Source organism: Lycorma delicatula, chromosome 8 (genome assembly GCF_047948215.1).
Source record: "Lycorma delicatula isolate Av1 chromosome 8, ASM4794821v1, whole genome shotgun sequence".
Taxonomy (NCBI): Eukaryota; Metazoa; Arthropoda; class Insecta; order Hemiptera; family Fulgoridae; genus Lycorma; species Lycorma delicatula.
The window spans coordinates 83,382,246-83,409,169 of record NC_134462.1 but is presented as its reverse complement, the minus strand read 5'-3'; positions in this window follow the sequence as shown (position 1 = coordinate 83,409,169).

Below are 26,924 nucleotides of genomic sequence, written 5' to 3'. Positions count from 1 at the left end.
TGTTAAAATAATTATAAAAATAAAATTAAGTTGGAAAGATTAAAAATTGATGGTGTTGTAATTAAGGTAGAAGTAAAAGATTTTTAAGGATAAGTATTATAAAAATATAGAATGAAATATAATGGTTTTTAACGTATTTTTTTTGGATCTGTTTGTCCGAAATTTACTGAAATTCCTTAAATTTTAGGGTTTTATGAAAATATGCATTTATTTATTTTTAAACACAAAAATATTTATTCGTAATGTTTAACCGGTATACAAGAAAATTATTTATTTCCCTGTATTGCTCTAATTTCAGAGTTCCTTGTTACTAAGTATTATTATTTATAATATTATATTACAATTATTTGTTAAATCAGAAAAAAATGTTTCAATTATTCACTTTGGTACATTCAATCTTATTTTCAGGTACTTTGTTTTTCATTACAAGAAATTACTTTAAAACACCTAATATGACTGGTTTGTTTGAAAAAACTTATTTTTTTATTAAAATTCAACATTTACCTTTTATATCTGCTTACGCTTATAAAATTATTTTCTTTTTTTTTGTGATCCATTGTTTAGTAAAACTTTGTAAAAACCTTTTTACGTCATGTAAAATGTTAGAAAATTCTATAAAATTAGAATTTTTAGCGTCGAGATCTTATAATAAAGAAGTTTTTCTTTTGTTGACGCAATTAAACATCTATAATTTGTTCCCTACGAATAGGGAATAGATAACTTGAATGTCTATTATTAATTGACTAAGAATGGAGAAAGCCCAATAGCAATTAACTCCTGTTTATTTCGTTTTATTCTGGCTGGCACACTGTAACAGCTGCCGATGGATGATAATGAAATGAAGCTTTTGTAGCGTGTGGAAAAATGTCATGCCTGTTTGGGACTCGAATCCAGAATCTCCGGTTGAAAGACAAGAAACACTACCTTTCCTCTATATAGTAGAGTACCAGTAGGGTATTTAAATAAAATCTTAATTTTTACAAGATGAAAAATATGTTAAATTTTCATTAAGTTCAACCTCTCTTTTATATATGGAACTGCTTTATCTTTATACTCTATTAAAAAGATTAGTTGAAAAATCTTTATTGAAAAAATGATTTTTACGCCAAAGCAGTTATTCGACATTTTATGATTCAGACAGATTATTTCTTGAGATAAAATTTATTCCCTAAGAGAAGGTTAACCAAGGTTGAATCCAGGTATTAAGAAGATGTACCCAAATCAGAATTTTATAATCGTGTCATGTAATTCGGATACAAAAGACTTCAGAACGTCGAAAAAATGAAAGAAATCAAGCGAGTAGTAAATTATTGATTCGTAGTAATACTTTTGCTCTGTTTTATAATCTAATCTAACAGCCAGGAAAGTGGACAGGAAACTATCCGTATCGATTTTGTACATTTTTACAATTTTTTAATTTTACCTTACTTTATACATTTTTATAAAATCTTTGGTATATATGATTTTTTATTAGAATAAAGTACGTCTTTAATAAGTGAAGACAGCTTGTTCACAATGTATATTTTTCATTGTTTACCACAGAAAACGGGTTAATGTGTTGCTTTAAATTGTCTGTTCCAGGATTTCTTATGAATGTGTTTTGTATAAAGTACCTACAAACATTCATTTGCAAACAGTGTGAAGTTGTTACTCGCTTGCGCTAAACATCATTTTCATTTTGGTAAGGGTGCATGCTACGCAACATTAAATTCATCTTGCTGAAGAAGGCAACAGAAAATCAATTCACTTCTCATTTTCATTAATGAACCACAGAGCTTAGTTTATAGGACACAACTGTTTTTGGAAATGTATATTCAACTTTTTGGAAGAGAGAATGTTGCTTAACGGTAAGTTTGCTACGATTATTTTTATAATATGTAATACAAGGATATATATACATATACCAAAATTGTTAATTAAAAATTTTGTTTAAGCTTATTCAATGTTACTCATGATCTTCAACTTTTAATTTTAACGTTTTTATGTGTTTTTGTTACTCATAAATAATTCAACAAGATAAAAAAAAATTATAGAAACCTACAAAACGATTCGTTAAAGAAACAAGATATATAAAATTAAAATGTTTGATGTGGTTTTTTTTTTAAAAAATAAAGAAGACAAATTACTGTTTACCTTGATTAAAATATCTAATAAATAGTAAATTAATTATTTCTATTTTGAAAGCAGAAAAATAAAAAAGTAATATGATCTTTTGATGGCTGGATTTTGTAGCCCGGAAATGACAACAGAAGCTTCACAATATATTTTGAAGTTAGAAACCCAATTTAATTGGGATATAGTCAGAAACACTACAAGACATGATAAAAAAAACATGTTTACGTAATTAGATTTGTAACATGGCCGGTGATTCTATTTGTATATATTTTTTCATTACGAATTTTAAATTATTTCTCTAAAAAATTTCAGTTGATTCAATTTTAATTTATTTTAAATTACCTATATACGTATGATTTTATTTTTGTTATTAATTTAGTGATTATTAAAATTATTTAAGTACTTTTTTGTGATTGTTTTCAGGGTTTTATTTTAATTCATTTGATTTTAATTAAACATACTGATCAAATCCACGTTAGTAATATTCAGCTGTTCATATTTGCTTAATCATGCAAGTAACAGCGTTAAATATAAAGTATAAATAAATATATATATTTGAGCTTTCCAAACACATTAATTGTTTCAAAAAAATTTCTTTTTTTTGTATTGGAAAAAATGACGCTTCTATTATGAACTATTTTGTTTTTTCTAGTCGGTGTGCATGTAATTTTGTTTGCATCATTTCAATAAATTGTTTGATATTTATTTTATAAAAATCGTTGCGGCCAATCTGAGTTTAAAGATGTAGAAACAAGTCTAATCCGTAAGGGCCATTCTTTTCAAACCATATTACCTTTCCCGGCCTGGATGCTTGGCTAGATCGCTCTCATGGCTAAATAGATTATCACACAACGCAACTCATGTCAGGACATGGTGCGTTTGAACAATATCTGCATATGTTTGGCAGGAGAGAGTCACCCATCTGCTGTTATTGCGATGCGGTTGACGATGCCGAACACAGTATTTTCGTGTGCAGACGATGGTAAGAACATCGTATAACTGCAGGACTGATGCATACCCGACTGGAGCAGCTCTCAGAGTGGCTCTTGGCTATGTCCGGAAACCGGCATAATATTGCAATATTTGCAAGAGCAGTCCTCAGAATAAAAGATGATGCAAGACGACTGGGATACGAGAGTTTTAGTTTATAGCAGGGCTGGGGGGACAGCCCCGTTCCTGAGGGCTCACATGCCCAGAGGTGTGTGAGTTCCCGTGATGGAGCGGGGACTCTTGGGGTCCGTTAGGTGTGAATTAATGAAAAGACCGAGACCCGGCTGGCGGTGTGGGTTCCCGGATACGCATCGGCTCCTGCGCCATCGGTTTGAGGCTGGCAAAAGGAAAGACTGAGACCCGGTCTCCGGTAGGGTGGCTGGGAACGGCATAGCCGGGGCTATGCACATTCCCCGATCATGGGAATCTTTGATGTATTTATTTTTCCCGATTATTGTTGTAGTATTTAACCAAAAATTTTGATAGCTTTTACATCTGGGATATATGCACAATAAATAATTTAAAAAATATATATTTCTACTTTTTTATTTATCTTGGTAAATGGACTATACATATATGCGATAGACTTTATTTAAAGGTCTTCTAGTGGACAATACGGTAAATGGAGATTACCTGGAGTGGACATAATTGCGATGAACGAAACTGGAATATGGAATAAATAATTAATGCACATTGGACGTTCAGATGGACCTTACAGTATAGATCAGACCAAAGAATTGGAGCCATTACTCCATTACCTCTGTACAAGAACGAAAACAAAAGCTAAATTTCTCTCTATTTAATATAATTTCTTTTTCCAGCATTTATTATATATATATATATAGTTTGCCAAGGAAAAAAGGATTTTTGTCTCTGGAGAATTCAAACAGGTTCATTACATATAGATTGGCTAATAAATATCAACTGAAGATGATACAATTAAAGTTGAATGACAAGTTAAGCTTGGGTGTCAGGCATTCGGGAGGTTTAATATCGTTTTCAAGAAAAAACTCTCCGTTTATCTTAAAAAAAATGTTTTCGATCAATGCATCCTGCCAATCTTTATCTAAGGAAGTGATCTTAGACATTAACTGTTCAATCATTACAGAAGCTGAGGATAGAACAAAGAAATATGGAACTATATATGCTGGTAATTACCAGACGGGATAGAAAGATCTGGGAGTGGATCACAGAATAGACTAAAGTACATGAATTATCATGGAAGTTAAAAAATTAAAATGGTGGTGTGTAGGCCATGTAGCAAGAAAAAATGATGGTGCATGAACTAAATCAGCACTTGAATGGATACCAATGGTTGTTAAACGCCCACAAAAAAGATCAAAGGCTCCTTGGATTGATATTATCAAATACATTGGACCGAATTGGCAGAAGATCGAATTAGTTGTAAACGAGTTAAAGAGGTCTTCATCTTGCAATGGATCGATAACGGCTGAAATGATGATAGATACATATGTATTTGTAGAAAAAAAAAATATGTATTTGATTTTCACAAAATTATTTTAAAAAACCACAGTTTTTTCGGTGCACATTAACTTCTCAGGCGTTACAAACAGAATGCATTATTAAAAATTACAGAATAAAAAATAATACAGAATGTGTATTCTGTTTGTATACCTGAGGAGGGTAATGTGTGCCGAAACAGCTGTTTTGATTTTTTTAAATAATTTTTTTAAAAGTCTAATACCATATTTATTTTCTTTTATTAATATGGATTTTAATCGAGTAACGGCTTCATCGATCGATTATATATGTATTTGTTTTTCTTCCTTGTATGAAGTAAAGGAAGTATTCTTATCGCGAAAAATTTCGGTTTTCAGATTTTTTTTCTACGTAAATATCCATTTTAATCATCCCTGAATTCATTTTGACTAGTTACGGCGTGACGTCTGTACGTAGGTACAGAGTTATGCGTATGTATCTCGCATAACTAAACAACGATTAGCCATAGAATGTTGAAATTTTGGATTTAGGACTATTGTAACTTCTAGTTGTGCACCTCTCCTTTTGATTGCATTCGACTGAACCAAAAAAGTCCAAAATCCAATTTTTTTTTTATTTTGAACTTTTTCTTAACTGCAGTAATAGCTATCATTGACAGCTTTTCAACTATATATTATCTTAAGTGGTACTTATTTTCATAGGTTCCAGAGGTATAACCAAATAAAATTTTAATTAATGAAATATTTAGATCTTAAAAGGAGAAGGCACATCGGTTCGAATTCGACTTCATTTCCTTTTTTTTTTAACTTTTCTTTTTTTAATTTAAACGTATTGATTAATTAATAACTATTAACCTCTAATTGTAAAAAAATACAATAAATAATAATTCAATTAAGAAACATGAAAAAAACAGAAGTTGTTAGTGAAATAAAATTTTATGTACTTTTAAAAATGTGTACATGTAATTTAACATGTACACATGTACATGGAACAAGGTACATGTACATGTACACATGTACATGTAAGGAACTCATGTGGTGTCCACATCAGTTTTTTTATATTAAATAAAAAAGTTAATAATCACAAGAATTTGAGCAAAGTTGAAAAATTTTAAACCCTGTACGATATAGAATCTTCTTGAATATTACTTTATGTCGTGTTTCCATCATTATAATTTTATAAAAAATATGACTAATAAAAGAGCACGCGATTATGTGTTGAAATTAAAAATTTATCCTTGAGGAACAAAAAATAAACTTAATTTGATTCCTACTTATATCTCTCTCTTTCTTTCATTTAGTACCTCATTTTCAAAAAGTATATTCACACTTATACTTGTTATATATTTGTATTTTTTTATATGATTATTTATTTATATACATCGCTATACCGGTTTTATAACCAATCCGTAGTTAATACGTTACAAATTTAAAAGAAAAACAAGTATGTCTGTAAAGTAATTAAAATGAAACCATCAATTACGGTCTAAACAAATTAAACAAATAACTATATTGTACGTCAAGATATAATAAATTTAAATTTTGTAAAAAGATAAATTTTAGTAGGATACCGTGTCGACGTTGGTTTTTTGTTTGTAACAGGAATATTATTTTTGTAGGCGTACAAAGCGAAGAGAGACGATAAAAAAAGAAAGATTTGTTAAAAAACGTCATTAACTGTAAACGACTGTAGTCGAGTGACAGACACAACAGGCGAGGTGAGGATTGCAAGTGAGCGTAGCTGTAACCGTCGTCGGTTCGAACGGTAAACGAACGGCGTTTGTGTAATGGTACAGAGTGAGTTAGCGAACGAATGAACGAACGAGCGGTGCGGGCTATGACATCTTAATGCGGCAAGAGATAAATGAAGGATTCTCTGTTAACATTCCGGCAGGGGATAACTCATCGGAGGACCGATTATTAGAGCAACAATTAATCTTGACTAACGACAAACCACAACTCGCACTCTACTGAAAGAAGAAGAAGAACAATGTGGTACGGTTTAAAAAAAAAGTCAGATAATTGATGGTTAGGGGTTAGGCTGCATCAATCCGCGTCTGCGACACCCGACGCTTAACCAAGGTTTGCGGGATGCTACACGCTTCGCCACTCTTATCATTTTCTCTTTCTATCTATCTATCTTTATCGTTCTCTTTATCTCTCTCTTTATTTTTATATCCTGATGAAACACTCTCTCTATTCCACCTGGTGACAATAACAGTCATTTGTCCCTTACCTAACATCCGCACACCAGACCGTATACTACACTATTATCATTTCGAAAATCGTCGATAAAGCTACGTTAACGAATTTTATCGATATTATTGCAAAATCAAGTACAGACTGATTGCCTCTTCAATGAATATATTTATTCTAAAATTTCTGTAGCGAATAATATATTTATTTTTCATATTTCCAGCATGTAATGTGTTTATAATATTTTACACTCATCTTATCAGGAAAGAATTCGTGGCAAACGTAAGCTGTTTTTTCATTTTTATCTATGCTCCTTCTTTATGCTGTAGTTTGACCTCATTATGAATTTAATTTATAATGAAATTCAAAGAAATTTCTTTATTAATATTTTGCGCGGTCTATCTGTCCATTTATTGAAGTCCTGAAAAAAAATCATGCGCAATAAATATGTGTATTAGTGAATAAATTCTAAAGGTGTTTGTATTTATGTGAAAGTAATACGGATTAAATTGGTTGAACAACGTATTCGTTTTTCAAAGTTTGAAGTTCTATTTAGATTTTAATTTTTGAAAGCTTACATGAATTTTATTCATCGTTAAAAAAATGTTGTTTTTAGGGAAAATTAATCTTTCAGTCCTTTTTATAAGAAAAACGTAATGATAAAAGGAGATTACGTCGACTTAAACCGAAGCAAATGACTAGATACTAATTGTCATAATATTATTTAGATATAGATATAAAAGAAGTCAGGAAAATCTGGGGAAAATTCGTCTGCTCGATGATGAAATGGGATGTTCTACGTAGTTTGTTTAAAATATTTATTTATTTATTGTTGGCATTATGGAATATATTGCTATCGATCAAAAATAACAGAAATACTAAAATATTTGTTAGTAATATATATTTGACATTTTTCATATCTCAAGAACAATCAAAAAATCAATTCTAAATGTAAAGGAAAATAGAATTTAGGAATTGAAAAATATTCAGGAGTTATATTTTGAAGAGGAGAGACTACTATTTTTACATTTTTTTAGTCTTTATAAAAATAATATCGTCAAAAGTATTTAACTGGATGTAACATTAAAAAATTCCTGAAAGAAAATTTTAAAAACCATCCCTGTTTTTTAAATGTGGAAATTTATAGATTATTATAATTGATGCTATTCCAACTTTTCAACTTAAGTTATTATAATTTTGTATAAATTGAATACCATCAAAATAAGAGTGATTTTTAAGGTTATACTCTACCAAAGGTTAAGTTTTTTCATTAAAAAAAAAATATTATTTTTTCAAACAGTCAGAAATATATTATCCAAACAAAAATTTAACAGAGATAATATTTTAACAGAATAATTAACTGTGCATTTTTGTTACTCAAGACTGAGTGTTTTATCAGATATTGAATTGAGAGAGTTTTTGTAATTTTTTAAAAAAAATAAATTTTTTTCTTTTTCTTTTTTTAAACAATAAACCAAGAAAGATATAAATAATTTGAACTAATTGATGGAGGATGAATGAAGGGGAAGTAAATTTTACTCTCCGCAGTTAAAATATTTTCGAGAAAAAAAATTATGTACTTTTTTCATATGAAGATTTTAAGTCTTGTCTAATAGTAGTGGTTATTTATTTTTTTAAAAATAGTGTAATTTAACAGTAGCAAAACAAATTGAGTTTTTTTGTATCAGGTTACTTATACGGGTACGTCTCATATCAATTAATCAAATGATAGAATGAGTCGACGGTACAAGTTTTTAAAATATGATATAAAAAAAGAAAGTTCCTGCTATTTGATAGAAACTTAATTTTAAAAAGTCAATTTTAATAGCTCGGAGTTGGTAAAAACATGACAATTTTTACCAAATTTGAAAAAAATAAACAGGCTAGGGCGAATGTAAAAATTAATGCTTTTTGAAAAACAAGAAAGTCGCTGATTAAAATATTTGTCTTTATACTATATGAAGTAATTTAATTGATAAATTTGATGTTCAGATTACACTAAATTTTCATAAAGTTGGAATATTTAAGAAAAATGTTTAATTTACTATTTGATATTTTTACGATTTAAAAAAATAAATAAATATGTTTATTCTTAAAAAGAATATTTTTCGAAATATTTTAATTCCATTAAACAATTTTTTTTAAATATATTTTTATGTTCAAAATTAAATTTCTAAAAAAACAGTATAAATTTACTTTTTTGAAATATTTATTTAGTTTCTGATGGATTTAAAAAAAAAAATAGATTAATGAAAAAAAACGTTCTTTAGTTTGAATAACTTCATGTTAACACTTACCGTAATAAAATCATTAGTCATATGGGATTCATGTTGTTTCTTTTTCTACTTCTTATTGCAGTAATAAGAAGTTTAAAAAATAAGTAAATAAAAAATCTAAACTCGAATGGTGTGTATTTTAAATCATCCAGAATTAGTTTATTATTTTTAACTAGCAGACTCGGCGATGCTTTGCTATTGCTAGATTTAAGTATATATATATATATATATATATATAGATTAAATGGACACAATTGAAAGGTTGATAAAACATTAACAAAATGAACATTACGGAACTTCATAAGATTTAACCTTTCTCTTTTACCATTTCTCCCTTTTCCCCTTTCAATTTCCTTTCCCCCTTTTTACCCTTTTCATTTTTCCCCTTTCCCAATTTTCATTTTCCTATTTCCTTTATCCCATTTTCATATTTACTTATGTATCATATTTACTTTCCTTTCTCCCCACTTCCCCGTTTCATCACTCTTTCCCTTTCATTCCCCCAGTTCTATTTTCCTTACTTCCCTTTCCCCTTTCCGGTTCCTTTTTCCGTATTTCTTCCCCCGTTTTTCCCTTTTTTCCTTACTTCCCTTTTTACCTTCTTCCCTTTTACCTTTTTCGATTTTTCCTCTTCTCCCTTTTCCCCGCGCGTAAATCGGTCCTGTAGTTTTTTAGTCTATATCGGACGCACATATCGGAAACATTGAAATGGAATCGTAATATATTTAGTATAGCGTGTGTTGTTTTTACGTCCAACAGATAGCGCTGTTAAAAAAAAGCATGTTTCTACCTGTCACAGGTATGATATCTATATAATAGTAGGTATATAAAAACACACGCGTATTCGAATGCTACGTTGTGTCTAAATTTCAAAGCAATCGGTGAAGAACTTTCGGAGATTTAAGATTTTGAACAAACGATCATTTACATTTTTATTAATGTAGATGTTATTTATTTTTTCTTTTAATTAACCATTATCAAAAAAGTATTTAAAAATTATAAGGCATTTAGCCTCATGATCGTGGCTAAAGTTAGAATTTAATTATTTTACTTTTTAGGTAAAGCATATCAAAATTACATAATTATCCCGTATTTAGTAATGACTGGGTTTTTACATAAATGAAGGAATTAAATAAATTTTTTGCTGTCATTTCTGTTCCAATATTACTTGTAGATATAACATAAGTAAAACAAAAGGAGGATTGATTTTGAGAATACTTAATGTACATTATTGACTCAGCGATGACCGAGTGAAAGTGTTGAATATAACCTGCTTTTCTACGGAATTGGCTTACAAATATTTAACTAGTAATCTTGTTCACTGAAGAAGACAGTGGGAAACTACTTAGCTCCTCATTTTGTAATAATACTTAAGTCTTGAGCTACCTATGATTCATGAAAATGACTGTCACCTCATGGATTCATATAATCGTAGGATTATGAATGACATAGAACTAATAATCTGTTAAATGATGACTATTTAATTATTTATGAAAATTAAATTGTTTCTATTTCTTTTGCAGTTTACTTAATTTCTACTTTTTATTTTTATGGCAGAAGTGAAAAAAAACATTTAAATAAGTATTATAAATGTCAGGACAGGGATTTAAATCACTAAAATTAGAGGTAAATTTGTTTTAATTTGTTTTGTGACTTTAAAGATGTCGTTTCATTATTTCATGGTAATTAATTAAATTGTCTAGTTTTATACATAGAAATTATTTGATCACTGTTTCATTAGTTTTTAAAATATTATTCTTATTGCTTTTATGATGTATTAAAACCTAGATTGTTAGTATACTACAATTATGTTTAATTGAATTGTCAATTTTTATTATTTCTTTGTTAAGGTTTATCTGATACAATTTATCTTCTAAATGAGTCCACACACTGTTTAATAATGGAGCAGAATTTTTAAAAATGGAAGCGAAAAAATTTAAACGATTTTAACATGGAATATTAACCCAAGAGCAAATGTTTCAACGTTTATTTTTTTGCTTTTTAACTGGCTAACTATTTATATTTAACAAAATTTATTTATTTTTTTTCTAGTATTTATCATAACGAAAATCATAAATCATTTAATTTTAATTTAAGAAGTTTTTAAGCGTTTTTCCCCGGTTATTTAAATCTAAGAGTTTGAGGAGATGAAGAACGACAAGGAAAGGCAACAGTTGTGTGCCTATAATTTCTACAGCAATTTTTGTAGTAGAACCATCTAAAATTCACATATTTCTTTCTTTCCCATAAAAAAGGATGGTGCGCGGGTTTGTTTGTTTGTTAGTTGTATTTCCTCAGATTTTTAATTCAGTTGCTATTGGCGCAGAGCGGACTAATGGTTGTGCGCTGGGAGGCTGCACGCAGCGCACGAACGATTCACTCGTTCGAACGATTTATCTAAAATTATAGTTGTGTTTTGGGGATAAAAAAGGAAAACAGTGGGGGTAGAGCTGTATTAAAAAAATCACTACTCAAGAAACAACTAAAAATTTTCATGATTTTGAAGCTTTTCGTTGGAGAATCTTTTGTTGATGTTAGTACGCTAAATTCATGAACGTTATTTGGTTACAGTTGGCAATAACATTTAATAAAATCATGTCTAATAAAACAAAATCCATGTAAGATTTTCGCCGCGCCTTTTTCCTAGTCTTGACTAAGATATATTGGCAATTTTAATAAATAAAATAATAAACGATTAACAATTGATTTTTAAATAGGTTTAAAATATAATATGACTCTCAGATAAAACATATTTCGAATATCGCAAACACGAACGGTAAATTTAAGGATGTTTGTATTCTGTTCTTAACATCTGAGGAAGATACTATGTACCGAAATAGCTGTCTTGGTTTTCTAAAATTTATTTTTTGAAAAATCAAATAATTTATTTTCTTTATGTTATGATGGATTTTCATCAATTAACGGCATCATACATCCATTAAAGGTAAATTAAAAAAAAAAAAACATATATATAAGTATAGGGTTTAGTCTTCTTCTAGAGATAAAAGTACAAAATTTATTTGTATTTGTAAAGAAGCAAGAGCTTCCTTCATTTATAATAAAACTTCTTTTTTTCTTAATACGTTTACTTGATTTGTTAATTTTTCCTCATTTAGGGTCGGGACATTTATAAAGGGTGACGATAATAAAATTATGTTCTTAAATGTGAGGCATTTAGAACATTTTATGAAATCAGTTGATAAACTAAATAAATTACAATTTTGGTAGAGAAATAATGTGTGTAATTTATGCAGTAACAATTTTCGTATAAGTATGTAAACGTGATTATTATCAAGTATCAATCTTTATCTCAATATGTTCATCTGTGCCAGCGTAATTCCGTATATGTAAGAGTGCGCGCGCGCGCACGCACACACATTTGTAATTTATAAATATTAGTTTTAGCAGTGTATTATTGGCGAAGGTATTGAATATAATTTCAATAAGTTGTCCGAGCCACTGAATATGTGTTTTCGGAAGGTGGATGGGGTTAGATTTGTGTGGGCTTCAGCTCTTTGACGGAGCAGGGGTTGGTATGTAAGGGCTTGGTTGAACGGGTGACGGGTGGTCGGCGGGAGGGCGGCGGGTTAGAGATGAATATTTCATGACGTGTTTAGGTGAGCTCTACGCGATGGTGGTTGTGGCGCGGCGGGCACAACTCATTCCCGATACCGCTTTACGATTGAGCGCGCAGGTCTCTTGCCGGGGTTAAGGGCTCATCTGCATGTGATGAGGGTTGTACTTACCTTCTGTACCGAACAGCATCGAGCACCATACCACCCACCCGTCAACCGCTATCGCGCGATTCCTTTACCTACAATTCATCCTTTTTTCTAATAACACATCTCCCTCCTCCTCATTTTCCTTTACCATTCTTTATTCATTTTCTGTCCTTTTCTTTTTTTTTTTAGTTGTCTTCCTATTTTCCTTCTGTTTTTCCTTTATACTTCTACACGTTTCAGCGAGTGAGAAATCAGAACTCTACTAAAATTCTGATTTGATTGATTTCAGTTAGAGTTTACGTCATATTGCAATAAAATTTTAAATTAATTAAATTCGAACTGCGCATACAAAGGCCGTTGTATTAATATTCTGAATTAGATTACTTAGTTTTTTATTAAAATATTATGTATTAAGAAAAGCTGGCAAAATACGGTTCTTAAAACTTCGCCAATTATTTCAAATGAACCTACTCGTATGTGTAGGTGATATGTCACTTTATTCATAATGATTTGCTCTCTGATAAAACTAAACTAAGAAAAAAATCGGTATTAGTTTTTTTACCAAAATTCTTTCTTAAATTCTTTAAATGTTCATAGTTACTTAAATAAGAAACCGAATGAGAATTTTTAATGAGACACAAATACAGATAAAATTAAAGTAATATTAGAAAAGGAATATCACTGATTTCTACGGGTAGAGTTTATGATAACATAATATTTTATTTCTAATTTAACAAAGTTAAATTTTTTATTCAAACTTTAAAATTAAAATTGATTTAGTTTTTAGTTAATTTATTAAGTACTCTCAAATTTTCGTGATAATAATGCAGACCAAGCTCATGGATAATCCGCGAAAGGTATTAAAATAAATCCAGCTTAAACGATATAAAAAAATGTCACAATATAATTTATTTAATTTGTAAGGCTTTTAAATTCAAATTAATTATAAAAAAGTAATTAAACCCGAAATTTTGCGAAATTATAAATAAAATGAAAATAATATTTCAATCTACAGATCAAAAAATGAGAGGTTATTTCAGCAATATATATATATATATATATATACATAGATGTAACTAAGTAATAAACTGGACGAACATTAAAAGGAATTTTCTAGTACTTTTTACTAAGTTATAAATAAAAAATTAAATTTCAATAAATCATTGTTATAATGTGGTAATTACTAAACTCTTTTTATCTGTGTCATGAGTTTACTATGGGAAATTTTCGAATTGGGGATATGCAACTTCGATAGCAAATCATATGAGAAGTAGATCATTATTTATTGTGAAATTGTATTGGTTGATTAAATATCACAATCTATTTTTGCTAAAAATCAGTAACTAATTTTTTTCTATTACAGTGGTCCATATTGAGTAAGAGACTGCTTTATTTGACATTGAAGTTGTTCATTCCCTAGAAGTAAATGATATTTTACATTAGAAGTGTTTAAATTAATAATAAATTAAACTTTTGTATGTAAATTTCTAAGATTTGTAGAAGGCTATAGGCAGCCACCTCCGTAGATCACACCAAAGAATCATCGGCCACACAGATCATGGATACTCAGTATGGATTCTGCTAGTACAAAAACTAAAGATGGTAAGCAGAAAAAAGTAAAGAAATAGATAGGAAATAAAATAAAAAGATAAAAAATAAGTGTCTTTCATCCATATAGCTTGTAATTCCTAGGGATCGGAGAACTTTTTATTAAAGTGGGAACTCCACATTATTGAGCAACACTTTTTTATATTGACCACTTTAAATGTATTATGCGGGTATATTGCTTTCATTCCATTAATTAAAGGATATATGAGAATATAATCTATCAATATAAACATTGTAGGCTGCTATAAACTACTGTGTAAAAAATATCAAATTTTATTATAAATCTTAGAAACTCATTGGAAGGTTACTTCATTAAATTAAACAGTAATGAATTAAAAATTTCGATTTATGTATAATTATAATTATTAATTACTGCTCGATGATCCTTTGTTGATCATCATAGATATATTGTTCAGATCTGTTCTTTATTAATTAAATTGTACATCTGTTCTTTATTAATTAAATGAACTGTCTTCTTCTTACTCCTTAATATATGAAGTTCATATAAATGTCACCTGCTGAGCTGACATTTATTTTACTTTTTATTAATTACTTACATTGTTTAATGCTAGTTCAGATTCCACAGAGTAAACATGAGGTTATAAGTCTTGAATCAATGTTCAAGATTACTGTAATAAGATTATTACTAACCTATTTATATTTATCAGTATATATATATTTTTTTGTTTGTTTTGTGGGCGAAAAACGCCTGGGCGTTATCGTCGCCCGTGATTTTATTAATAAACGGGTAAAATAACTCCAAAATAATAGAACTAATAAGGCGTAAAATTAATATTAATCGTATAATAAAAATTTATAAAAACAAGAGTCAAGAAGGTAAAATAAAATTCAAAACTAATACTGCAGACGAAAGTCTTAAAATATAAAAGTTAAAATAATCGAATAATGAAACTATATAAAACTTACCTAATTCCGAAGGGTTTTGCAAAAGGTTCCCTTGTCGGATAGGACATAGAACCAAAAAAATCAAAATCGAAAATAAAGGTTAAAAATTATCAACAACTCTTCTAGCAAAAATATATACAATAATATTAAATTTTTTGCAGTAACCTGGTACTATGAAAAAACAGAAACATCGGGTCCAAAATTTCGTTATTTTTGTACAATAGATCACGGATGTCTCTAGGTAGATTAAACTTACGACACAATATATTATTCATTACAAAAAAAAGGTGTTAAACAAAATCAAATATTCAATGAATTATTTCTTAATCATAAATATGAATCGGTGACCAAAATCAAGAAACTTTTTACTATATATGTTGGAATATAAATTGATATTCTTGTAAAAATTAAAGGACGATCATGAAAATAATCTTTCTTCTAGTAGTAGTGTTCTCACCTATAATACAGTAGTCGTAGAATCTTATAAAATATGGAAGTATCCGCCAGTTAAACATAAACATTTTCAGCCAAATTCCCATTATTGGGTAAAAAAATGGTAGGAAACATTTTTTGTAATTTTTCGAAGAGCTGTTCAAAATTGTCTATTACCCTTAAGGATAATAAATAAAAACCGGTAACTTAATAAGCTTTGGGTAACTTTTTTCATCAAATTTATTGTTTTTTTTTTCATATCCTACTATTTTATCTTTTAATCTTAAATTATTCATTGGGTTTTTATTTAACGAAACATTGTTTATTTGTACTGTATATAAGTGTACGATAAAGAAAAAACATAGTAAAACGTTTCTACTTCATAAAAACAAAAATGGAGTAAGTAAATATAAAAGTTTAGACTGTTTCGATTATTGATCGGAACAGTAAAAAGTGAAGTTATATTGCAATGTATATAACATCGTTTTAGATGAACTTTTGGAGTTTTACATGTCGGATAGCATTCATTTCATATGAAAAGTGTATTCATTACACAACACAAGTAGAACGTGAAAGAGGGTTAGTATAAATACCCGCTATAAAACAGTGGGATACGCTCAGTTATAGGCAGAAAAAAAATTGAATTGAATAGAAAAATAGTATTGAAATCCAGATCGAGGGTGGAAGGTAGCTCTCTGGCCCAGTTAGTAAGGGGTAGAAAAGAACGGATGAGGGGGGTTTCACGGTGCGGTAGGGAGGTGTAGCGATATTTCACTGCACCCTCGATCACAGCGCCCCCGAGCCCGGCCAAAGCGATTCTCCGTTTTACTGCGCCCCATCTTTATTTACCAATAGTCCCCTTATTTATCTGCAATGCATCTTTTTTATTCGAGAAAACTTGCCAAAAAGGAAGCTATTGTTGGTTTTAGCCTCAACTACTTGTGGTAAGCCGTGAGTAAATCAGACGGTGTATATATGGTATATTACTACTAGTTTTCTCTTTTATCTCTCTCTCGCACTTTATCTTCGCTCTATCTCTCCATCTTTATCTTACTTTTCTTTACTCAACATATTTAACGTTGCAAGATCGTTTGCAATGCTTATGAGATGGTTTTTAAAGTCGATAAAATACTACTACTTAGGTATATCGGGTTCTCTCGTTGTTAGATTAACTGGCAAATCTTTTGTTTTAGTGTCATATATAACTTTTACAGAGTAATAAAATAGATTACACAAGCATTTTAATTACGTAATCTATTTTATAACTTATGGATTATTTTTAATTTCTCATCTACTAAAATTTTTAAAAAAACTAAAAACGGGTGAATAAAAATTATTCTAAATTGCTGAGTAAACGCTAATAATTTGTAAACCTATTAATTATTATTTATATTATTTTTTTCTAACTCGAATATCTTTTGGATCTATTGTTAGAAGGTAAAATTAATCAAAAAACTGAAAATTAAAGCAATTTATTCATGAGAAACCGGAATGTCATTGTAAATTAAATATCGAGTTTATAATATTAAAGAAACGTAAAGAATTTCATTAATAATGCGTAAAGTAAAACAGGATTGACGATATAAGCTAGATTGTTTTGATCGGGAAGAGATTTAAAGAAAAAATTGCACGGAATTCTGATAAATGCACAGCACTTTCTGGTAAGCAAATATGGATAATAATTTTTTCAGGCTTCACGAAACAATAACCTAATCCTGATTGATAATAATTAACCATGACTGAAATCTTTAGTATATCTAAACATATTTGCTGGGAGCCATACCCTTCCAGAAAAAAAAAGTCTTCTAGAATTTATTCATCCAAAATTCAGTTTACCTTAAAAAAATTGCTATAAAGAATAACCGCTTTGTTTGTTTTTTCTTTGGGTGTGGGGGGAGGAAATAGCTATTTTTGTTGTAGATTTGAACAAAAGTTTTAATCCCCTTTTTTATGAACATGATAACCCACCGGGTTGGTCTAGTGGTGAACGCGTCTCCCTAAATCAGCTGATTTCGAAGTCGGAAGTTCCAACGTTCAAATCAGACTTTTATACGGATTTGAATACTAGATCGTGGATACCGGTGTTCTTTTGGCGGTTGGATTTAAATTAACCACACATCTCAGGAATGGTCGACCTGAGACTGTACAAGACTAGACTTCAGACTAGACTTCATTTACACTCATACATGTCATCCTCATTCATCCTCTGAAGTAATACCTGAATGGTAATTCCCGGAGGTTAGACAGGAAAAAGAAAGAAAGGTTTAGTTATACTAAAAGATGAATTTGGAATAACCTAGAAAATTGTTTGTAATTTCTAGTAGTGCACGTGGATAAAGGTTTTAACTTGCAGAGATTTAAAAATAAAAAAATAACTTGAAATGCCTTTTTTCTAGATTTTTTTAAATTTTCATATGGGGTATACTACTAAAATTTGATAGCTGTTTTTAATTATTTTCTTATTATGATTGCATTTAAGGTAAAATTTCAATAATAATTGAAGAGATTAATTTAAATAGAATTATAAATAATTATTATAGTAATTTTTATTTTTTATTAGTTCCTTGTACGAAGTAAAGGAATTATTGTGATCGCGAAATTTCGATTTTCAGATTTCAATGGAAATTTGACATTTTGACCATCCCTGAATCCATTTTGACTAGTTTCAGTGTGACTTCTGTACGTACGTATGTATGTATCTCGCATAACACAAAAACGAATGGCCGTAGGATGTCGAAATTTTGGATTTAGGACTGTTGTAACATCTAGGTGTGCACTTCTTCTTTTGATTGCAATTGACTGAACGAAAAGTTTCCAAAAAAGCCCAAAATCCAAAAAAAATGGATTTTGGAGTTTCTCTTAATTGTAGTAATAAGCCCTCATTAAAAGGTTTTTAACGAGATATACGTGGTACTTATTTTCATTGGTTCCAGAGTTATAGCAAAATAAGATTTTAATTAATGAAATATTTGGATCTTACAAGGGGAAAGCACATTGGTTCGAATTAGACCAGAAGAAGATCTTCTTCTTTTTTTTTTTTAACTTTTTTTTAATTTAAATGTATTGATTTATTAATAATTATTAACCTCTGATTGTAAAAAAAAATTACAATAAATAATAATTCCATAACAATAAAAAATGAAAAAAAATATCAAAGTTATTAATGAAATAAAATTTTGTCTACTTTTCATTTTAAAAACATGTGTACATGTAATTTAATAGGTGTAAAAGTAAATCATGTGGTGTTCACATCAGATTTTTTTTTTTAGTATTTTCCATCCCTTCTGGTAGGAATAAATTTATTTTATGAATTACACATTCAGATGAAATTTGTCAAAAAACTTTAGGTAACAAGACTATTTTAAAATTACATTTTCCAAAGAATTTTTTTTTGGAAAAAATTTGTGGCCGAGCGTTTTTTTTTGTATAAATAAGAAATATTTAGTTTCTTCTGTTTATAAGTATAATTTTACTATTAACTTATAAAAATATTTTAATATATTTTTAATTGATATTCAGGTGGGATAAAACACAGTTTCTCCAATTATTAATTAGAAATAGTTAATAAAAGAAAAGGTATTTTTCTTATTAAATGTTTAATATGCAGTCAACGAAACTTTCGTACTGTAGACCTTCTTCCGTTTGTACTTGTGCCATCGTTCAACCACTGAATTATATATTTTTTATTATAAACTTTTACCACATTTATAAGATCAATTTTCAGTCGACACCTTCAGGCGGTTCAGGTCATTTCAATTCGACCATATTTTTTTATGATTCCTTTGAAAAAAAAAATCGCAAGGCACCAAAAGCTCATGAACATAGCAGCATTATTCCATCATTTCTTGGTTTCCTATTCGTTCACGAAAAATTTCATTAAGTTAATTTCTAATTAAAAGAACATAGTGAGGGAGGGAATAGCCGGTCTTGTTATCAAACAAAGTAACTTCCAGTGTCATTCAGAGGCTAATTTAGTTTCATAGGTATATCTCGTAACATCTCAAGATATAAATGTTACACTTACGACGAAGAAATAAGGTCCCAACATTCCTTTTTTCTTATTATTCCAGACCGTACATGAAGATACTTAAGGATCCTTCATCTTTCTATACGCGAGGATCTTCACTACATTAATAAACAAAATTTACTAGGACGTTCAATAATAGACTATGACAGAGATAAAGAAATGTGATTTTGATTCACAGTGAGTAATAAATTTCTTTCAAAACTCAACCATTCTGAAAAAAATAAATTTCCAAGTGATAAAGTTTGATGATAATGAAAATTCAATTCAGGAATCTTACGTATACTCAATTTGGTATTTATAGTTTAATTCAAATGTTTCTGCTTATCGTTTGAGGACTTTTAATCTCTGCAACAAGTGGTTTATTTTCTAAATTATAATTTTTTATAGGCTTATTATCTTAACCTCCTAAGTAGTTTCAGATTTCATCTTCACGGGAAAACGTTGACGGGTTGGTAATCGAAAATTAGGAAATCTTGAATAGTACAGTTACGGATGGAAGCAGTAGCCTTATTATCTTTTTACTAAAACGTGTCATTTTTTTGTGTAATTTAACTCCATTATTTTCAATACAGATACAAAAATGAAATGAACAAAAATCTAATAATAATAATAATAATTTTATCAGCTGATTGTTATCACGTTCTCTTTAGTGGAACTGTCTATTGATATGTATCAAATCAAGAAACAGCCGGCCTCCGTGGCGCGGGTGTTAGCGTTTCATCCTGAGGTCCCGGGTTCGAATCCCGGTCAGGCATGGCATTTCACACACGCTAAAAATCATCCATCTCATCATCTGAAAGCAATACTTAACGGTGGACCCGGAGGTTAAAAAGAAAAAAAACGTTAGCAAGAAACAGATGATGGTTTTTCCTGAGTGTCCTGAGTTTTTTCTTTTAAATTGCAGTATCCTTGTCTCCCTTTCAAATCATCCAACATTCCTATTTTCCTTCTTCCTCTTTCCCTTAGACCTGCAATCTTCCTTCAATTATTACTTTTTGAATAGAGTCCTTAGCACGTGGCCTATCCGAGTAGCTTTTCTTTTTTGTTTTGTCTTAATCATACTCCTACTTTCATTAGTTACTTCTCTCTAGCCAGTTTATACCTAATATTTTCCTCCATAACCGCATCTTAAAACTATCCAGATTTCATATTCCTCTTTTCTTTATTGTCCATGTTTTTGCACCATATAATACCGCACATTCAAAAAAAAAAAAATCTTAAAAAATTTCTTTCTCAGATCAATATGTATTCTTTTTGCTGTAAGCAGATTTCTATCCTTACTGAAAGCTATTTTAAAATTCTTTAATACGCTCAAATAAAATAATATAAAATAAAATTTCCCACTTGTTACGTAATAATTCAGAATTTAAAACTGCACATTGAGGAAACTTTTAACCTACCGTTTATATGAACTTCAGAAAAATAAAATTAAAATATTTTTATAGTTTTTTATTCGATATAATTATACGATTACATAATCCGAAATTCATATTAATACATTATAATTTCGATTTATTACAAAAAAGAGAAAAATCATTTATTTATTGTTAGCTACATGTTTTATTTGTAAAGTAAAAGCTGTCAAAACTTTATAAGAGAGGTAGGTAAATAAGTAAGAATATAAGCATAGAGAGTATTAGAGCAATGTTTACCGTGATTGGCAATTAAATGCATACAGAGAAAACTAAGGGGATGGTATAGAGTATACGGCGGGCCTACACCGTATAATGCAGAGAGGGATAGACGGTTAAGTCAGTGTGTAAAGTAACAGGAGTAGATTATATATATAGGCCCATCCTGTATACGCGCATATATAGGGGGAGAGAGAGAGTATGTTAGTAATAGGCAGGGGGCAATAAAGGATGTGTGTACATAAAGAGAGACGCCATTGTAAACATGAACCTTATAAAGTGCGCACATTAACATTTTATTGCCAGCACAATGTTGTTAAACAATAAACTACTTCATGCTATATTATCTCTCTCTTTCTCTCATATTTCTCTTTCTCGCTCACATTTTAGTTCCGTTTCACTCATACGTTATTACTGTGTTACACAACGCACCACCTAATGTCGTAGACTATCTGTGTGTGCGTACCTGTATCGTCTAATAAAATTGTCAGTAAAATTTCTGTTATATCTCATGTGTACATTTTACTGAATATACCGACAAAAATCGTACGATACAGTTTTTTTTTGATTTATGTCTTTATTACAACGGGTTTGTTTTTTATTTTTATTTTTTAGTATTTAAGTAATCAAATCTATTCCATTATAATTTCATTGTTTTTAAAAAAATTAAAATTATTAATTGTTGTATTTTTTTTTTAAAAAAAAGCAATAATATAGAAAAAAGAAGAAAAACAAACATGCACTGCTTTTATGTTGTTGTTTTATCGTTGTTATTATTATGTTTTTTAACGTTTTCTGTATCATCTACCTACCGTATGGCTGATAGCTATAACGAAACATCCTGTTTTGGGAATTAGCCATTAGCTAAAACCGAATCATTTCAGATATAATACAACCGGCACAATGTTTATTTCGATACATTCCTATTTACAATATACCAGTTCATATAAACATTTTCTCTTCTCTTATAAATACATACATACACTCAAAAGTATTAAAATCACTCATTCTCTTTTATTATTTTTTTTTACATTTTTTGTATTATTATTTTTTTACAAAACATTGAAACGATTAAATAGGGGGAAAAATACAAACGTTGTTATGGTATTAATAAAAAACAGGAACATCAAATTTCATCATTCAAAACAAACCCTTCATACAGAATTTAATTTAGCGTTACAGTATGTCGCTCAGGGGTAAAAATGTTTAAATTGTTCATTATGCTTTTATCATCATATTTATTGATATTTTCTTTTATTCCTTTTTTTTCTACAACTAATAATATATTATTTATAACTCTTGCCGATTTGTTTAGTCAGGTGTAATTTAACGTATCATATAATATTTAATGAATGTAATTATATAATTTTATTGTTTATTAAAGATGATTTAAAAGGTTTTTTTTGACAGAATTATTGCTCTGTATGTCATTATTATACAATAATGACATACAGCTTGATGTCACTTTGATATAGAACATATGATAACGCAAAGAATTAAGTTGGAAAACTTAGGGTAAAAAAAAATACAGATTGCTCACTCACTTCAGCAGTCTCTTCATATCATTTTTAGAATTCCTTTTCTTACTTTTATCAAGTCATATATTTATTCCCTTTATATCTCTTTTAAACAATTTTTGTTTTTTGTTTTTTTTTTTCTTAAAGGTAGTATATTTTTATACCTAAGTAAATTTTATAAAAAATAAAATTAAAAAATGTAAAATATTTTTTAATTTTTATTATTATTATTTATAAAACCGATATAAAAAAAATCTTTTCTAAAAAGAAAAAACCTTTTTAATGGTTCTTTATGTTTTATTTATTGTTTAAATTCAACATCATCCTAAGAGCTACAAAATATGGTAATTATAGTAATAATTTGTATTCGACATCTAAAAGTACAGCGCGTTTGAAAAGTTGCCGGGCAGTGCACTTTAAAATTATGTGGTGTATTCTATTCTTTTGGCGTTGGATCGGTTGCTCTGTGGATTCGTTGGGCGTTGCTCATTAATAAAACCCAGAAGTTAGTTGTTAAGTTGCGATTGAAAGAGCTTCGTTTCGTTTCGTGTTATTTTATTTATCGAAATCAATAGTTGAGAGAAACGTAACGGTTCTTTCGGTAGAGGAACAGATTTTTCTTGTTGAGCACGTCTTTCGTGAAGGTGACAAATATTCTGATTTAGTGAAGCACAAGGTTTTAGTTGTAGTTGAATAGTCTCCAAAAACTCTTACCTTTACCGCAATTCAGTTCAAAATCTTAATTAAAAATTTTGGGCAACAGGCTTTGTTCAAGACGCCGGTCGAAATGGAACACTGCCTAAACTAAACGAACAGAAACTGCTTGATATTTCGGGTGCTAAGTCTATCAATGTCTATGCGTAAGTTTGCACAGAAGCGAGATATTGGATTTGCTACCGTACATAAAGCTGTAAGAAAAGAACTGAATGAAACTTTTCCCCTAAAATGTAATGCGTGTCCACTGAAGCCTACATATCAAAATAATTTTATTGGCCAAACTTCCGGAGGTATCCTTGATATTACGTTTGTTTTTTTTTGCAGATGAAGCGTGGTTTTTATCTGGGGTTTATTAATTCAGAAAGTATACGACTGTAGTCGACAACTAACCTTATTAGTTACACGAAGCAAAAATTGGAGTCTCGGTCGGTGTGATTTCTCGGACGCGTATTGTTTTTTATTTTTTTTTTTAGAGGCACGAACGGGTCTTGATAACACAATCTTTGCTAATCCTAGCAAATCAATTATTTTATCAGTAATCTTATCAATCTTTTGCTAAGATTATTGTAAAATAATATTAATAATAAAAAATTGATTTGCCCACGAAAATAAATATTTAATTTATAATTGTCTGTTCATTTCTAACGAAGCCATATTTAGTATATGATTAAATAATTAATCATCTAAGCATGTAATATCAGTTTAAAAAAAAATTACCTTTTCCAAGAAATTACGATTTAATGCTATCTAAATTATTCTTTTAATATTATACTTACCTTTTTCAGTTTTCTTTTGGGGGGTGGGAATGAGATGGAAAGAATTCGGTAGGAAGTTTTACAAAAGGGAAACTACTACTACTTCTACTATTGTTGTACTATTCTGATAAGATCCTATTAGCTACATGATGAAAATGAATGGTCACCAACCAATTCAATAATCCACTGTTGATGTTACGTAACTTTCAATATTCTTATTGAAAACTGTGTATTTATAAGATTAGGATTATTATTAAATGTGTTTGTTACAGTAGTAAATAAAAATATTTTTTAAATAGTAGTACAAAAATGAAAATAAATAAGTTTGAATCGTTGGCTGTCAACGTGACAAATAAGTAGTTTGATGGGATTATAATATAAGTTCAATAGTGGATTTAATTTTCGCAAGTGCCTGTTTAAGAAAGATATTAAAGTAAGAGGGATAGATCGAAAGGGGCAGGAGAGGAGTGTAAAGGAGAAAGTGTAGTAAATTGTTTGTCGGTGTGATGCGGTACGGTAAGATGTAAGTTAGTAGTTGTTGTATAAGGTATATTGTGAGAGTGGAAACGAGCGGGGGATGCTGAAACGGATCGAGAGGGGGGTCGGTAGGTTGGTTGAGGATTAAGTAGCTTACTACGTTGACGGGAGAGCGACGTGTTTGTTCACACACAAGAAGAATGATGAAGACACTTTGGCAACAGAAGCGTCACTCAGGGGGTAACGTTGTGAATAGAGGGGCTGCAACAAACGTAGTAGAGGGTGGCCAGGTGGATATATATATATATAATACAGAGCAGATAGATAGATGGATAGATGGATGAAACGGGGAGGGTTAGACCACCCACTCCTTAGTGTATATTCTATACTACTACTACACTGTATATAAATATATATCTCACAGTATCTTCTTTTTCTTCCCTTATTATTCATTTTACCTTCACCCGTCACTTAACGGACCTCTACACTTCCGAACCCGACACATAAAAACATTTTAGACAACATATCTATTTAATAACATCCTTATGAATATAATCCTACCCGTTCCACCAAATACATTCATAAATATTGTTATTAATATATTGTAATAGTAGCCTATTTGAAAATACAGCAAGTAGAACTAGTCGTTTTTAAATGTTATGTAATGTGACATTTTTATAATAGCTTTACAATTATTTATAAGTGCGCGCGCGCGCACACACACATCCACACACACGCACACACTATTATATATATATATATATATATATAAATAACGTTTTTTTTATTATGTCTTTTTATTAATATTATAATATTTATGAATATGAAGAAATTAAGTCTTCTAATGTATAGAATCTATTATATATTTGTTTGATTCATGGATTAAATTTAACATTTTATTTGTATCGGTACAGACTGCTGAATTACGAAATATATTATCTAGCAACGGGTAAAATTACAAAAGCAGGTTTCAAACATTATTTAAGTGAATTTGTAAGGAATTAAATTACTATACGTAAATTATTGTTTGAAGCTTGGCCTTGAAATTTTAATTGAATAGGGAATTCTGCACACTCTCTATTCTCGAAAAAATCGGAATACGTCACATAAATGATAACAAATAGTAAATTTATTTCTACATAAATGGAATAAATTTAATATTTTTATTATAAATAAGTTATTTTACTTTAAGAAAGTATGGTGTTCATGTCAAAAATGGGTTATTTTTTTGCAAATCTTTACGTTTTAGGGTCCAGCTAGTTCATCAAAACGAAAAAAGTATCTATGTGTGCATGTGCTTACATATATAACTGTGTGTATTGCATTGCTTTTGGCCTTATATCTCAGGATTAACCGAATCGATTTTCTTCAAATTTGACTCAAATATTTTTATTTATGGGACATTGATCGTATTAATTTTGTTTAAAATTCGTTCAGGGGGATGTCGCGAAAAAAAACAATTTCGGTTTTCTTCAGAGGCACTTAAGAAAAGACTTTGGTAAATTTGTTTTGTACAATGAATACATAAATAATTCAAAAAATGTTTCAAGAAATCAACCCCAACTCATAAAATTGAAATAATTGTTTTTTTTTTCTTAACTCCCTTCGGTTTTATTATTAAACATTTTTTTGTTGTTGTAATTTATGCATGATATACAAAGCTTCAAAAAATGTCTACGGTTTTCCAAAATTCTAAACTGTGGAACATAAAAGGTTTTTTGGTAATTTTTAATTTCTTTTTTGCCTTTATTGGAGAGGGCGTTAAATTAGAGAACCTTACTTAAGAAAATTTGTTAAACTTATCTACTCGTATATATGATAATTTTTAGAATTTAAAAAAAAAATTATTCCTCACCTCTAAAAAATATAATATTCTGTTTTTTTGGCTCTTTTTTAATTTTTATCATTAAAAAAATATTTTTCTTTTTCTTTATTACTTTAAGGGCAATTAAAATTTTAATAATTTTGGTGCCTGCAATATACTCTGGACCCAAAATAGAAAGCAATTTTTTTTTTCTTACTATCATGAAAATTAAACCTCATTTTTTCGATATTTTTATGCACTTCTTTTTGTAATTAATCTTTTTTTTGTTAA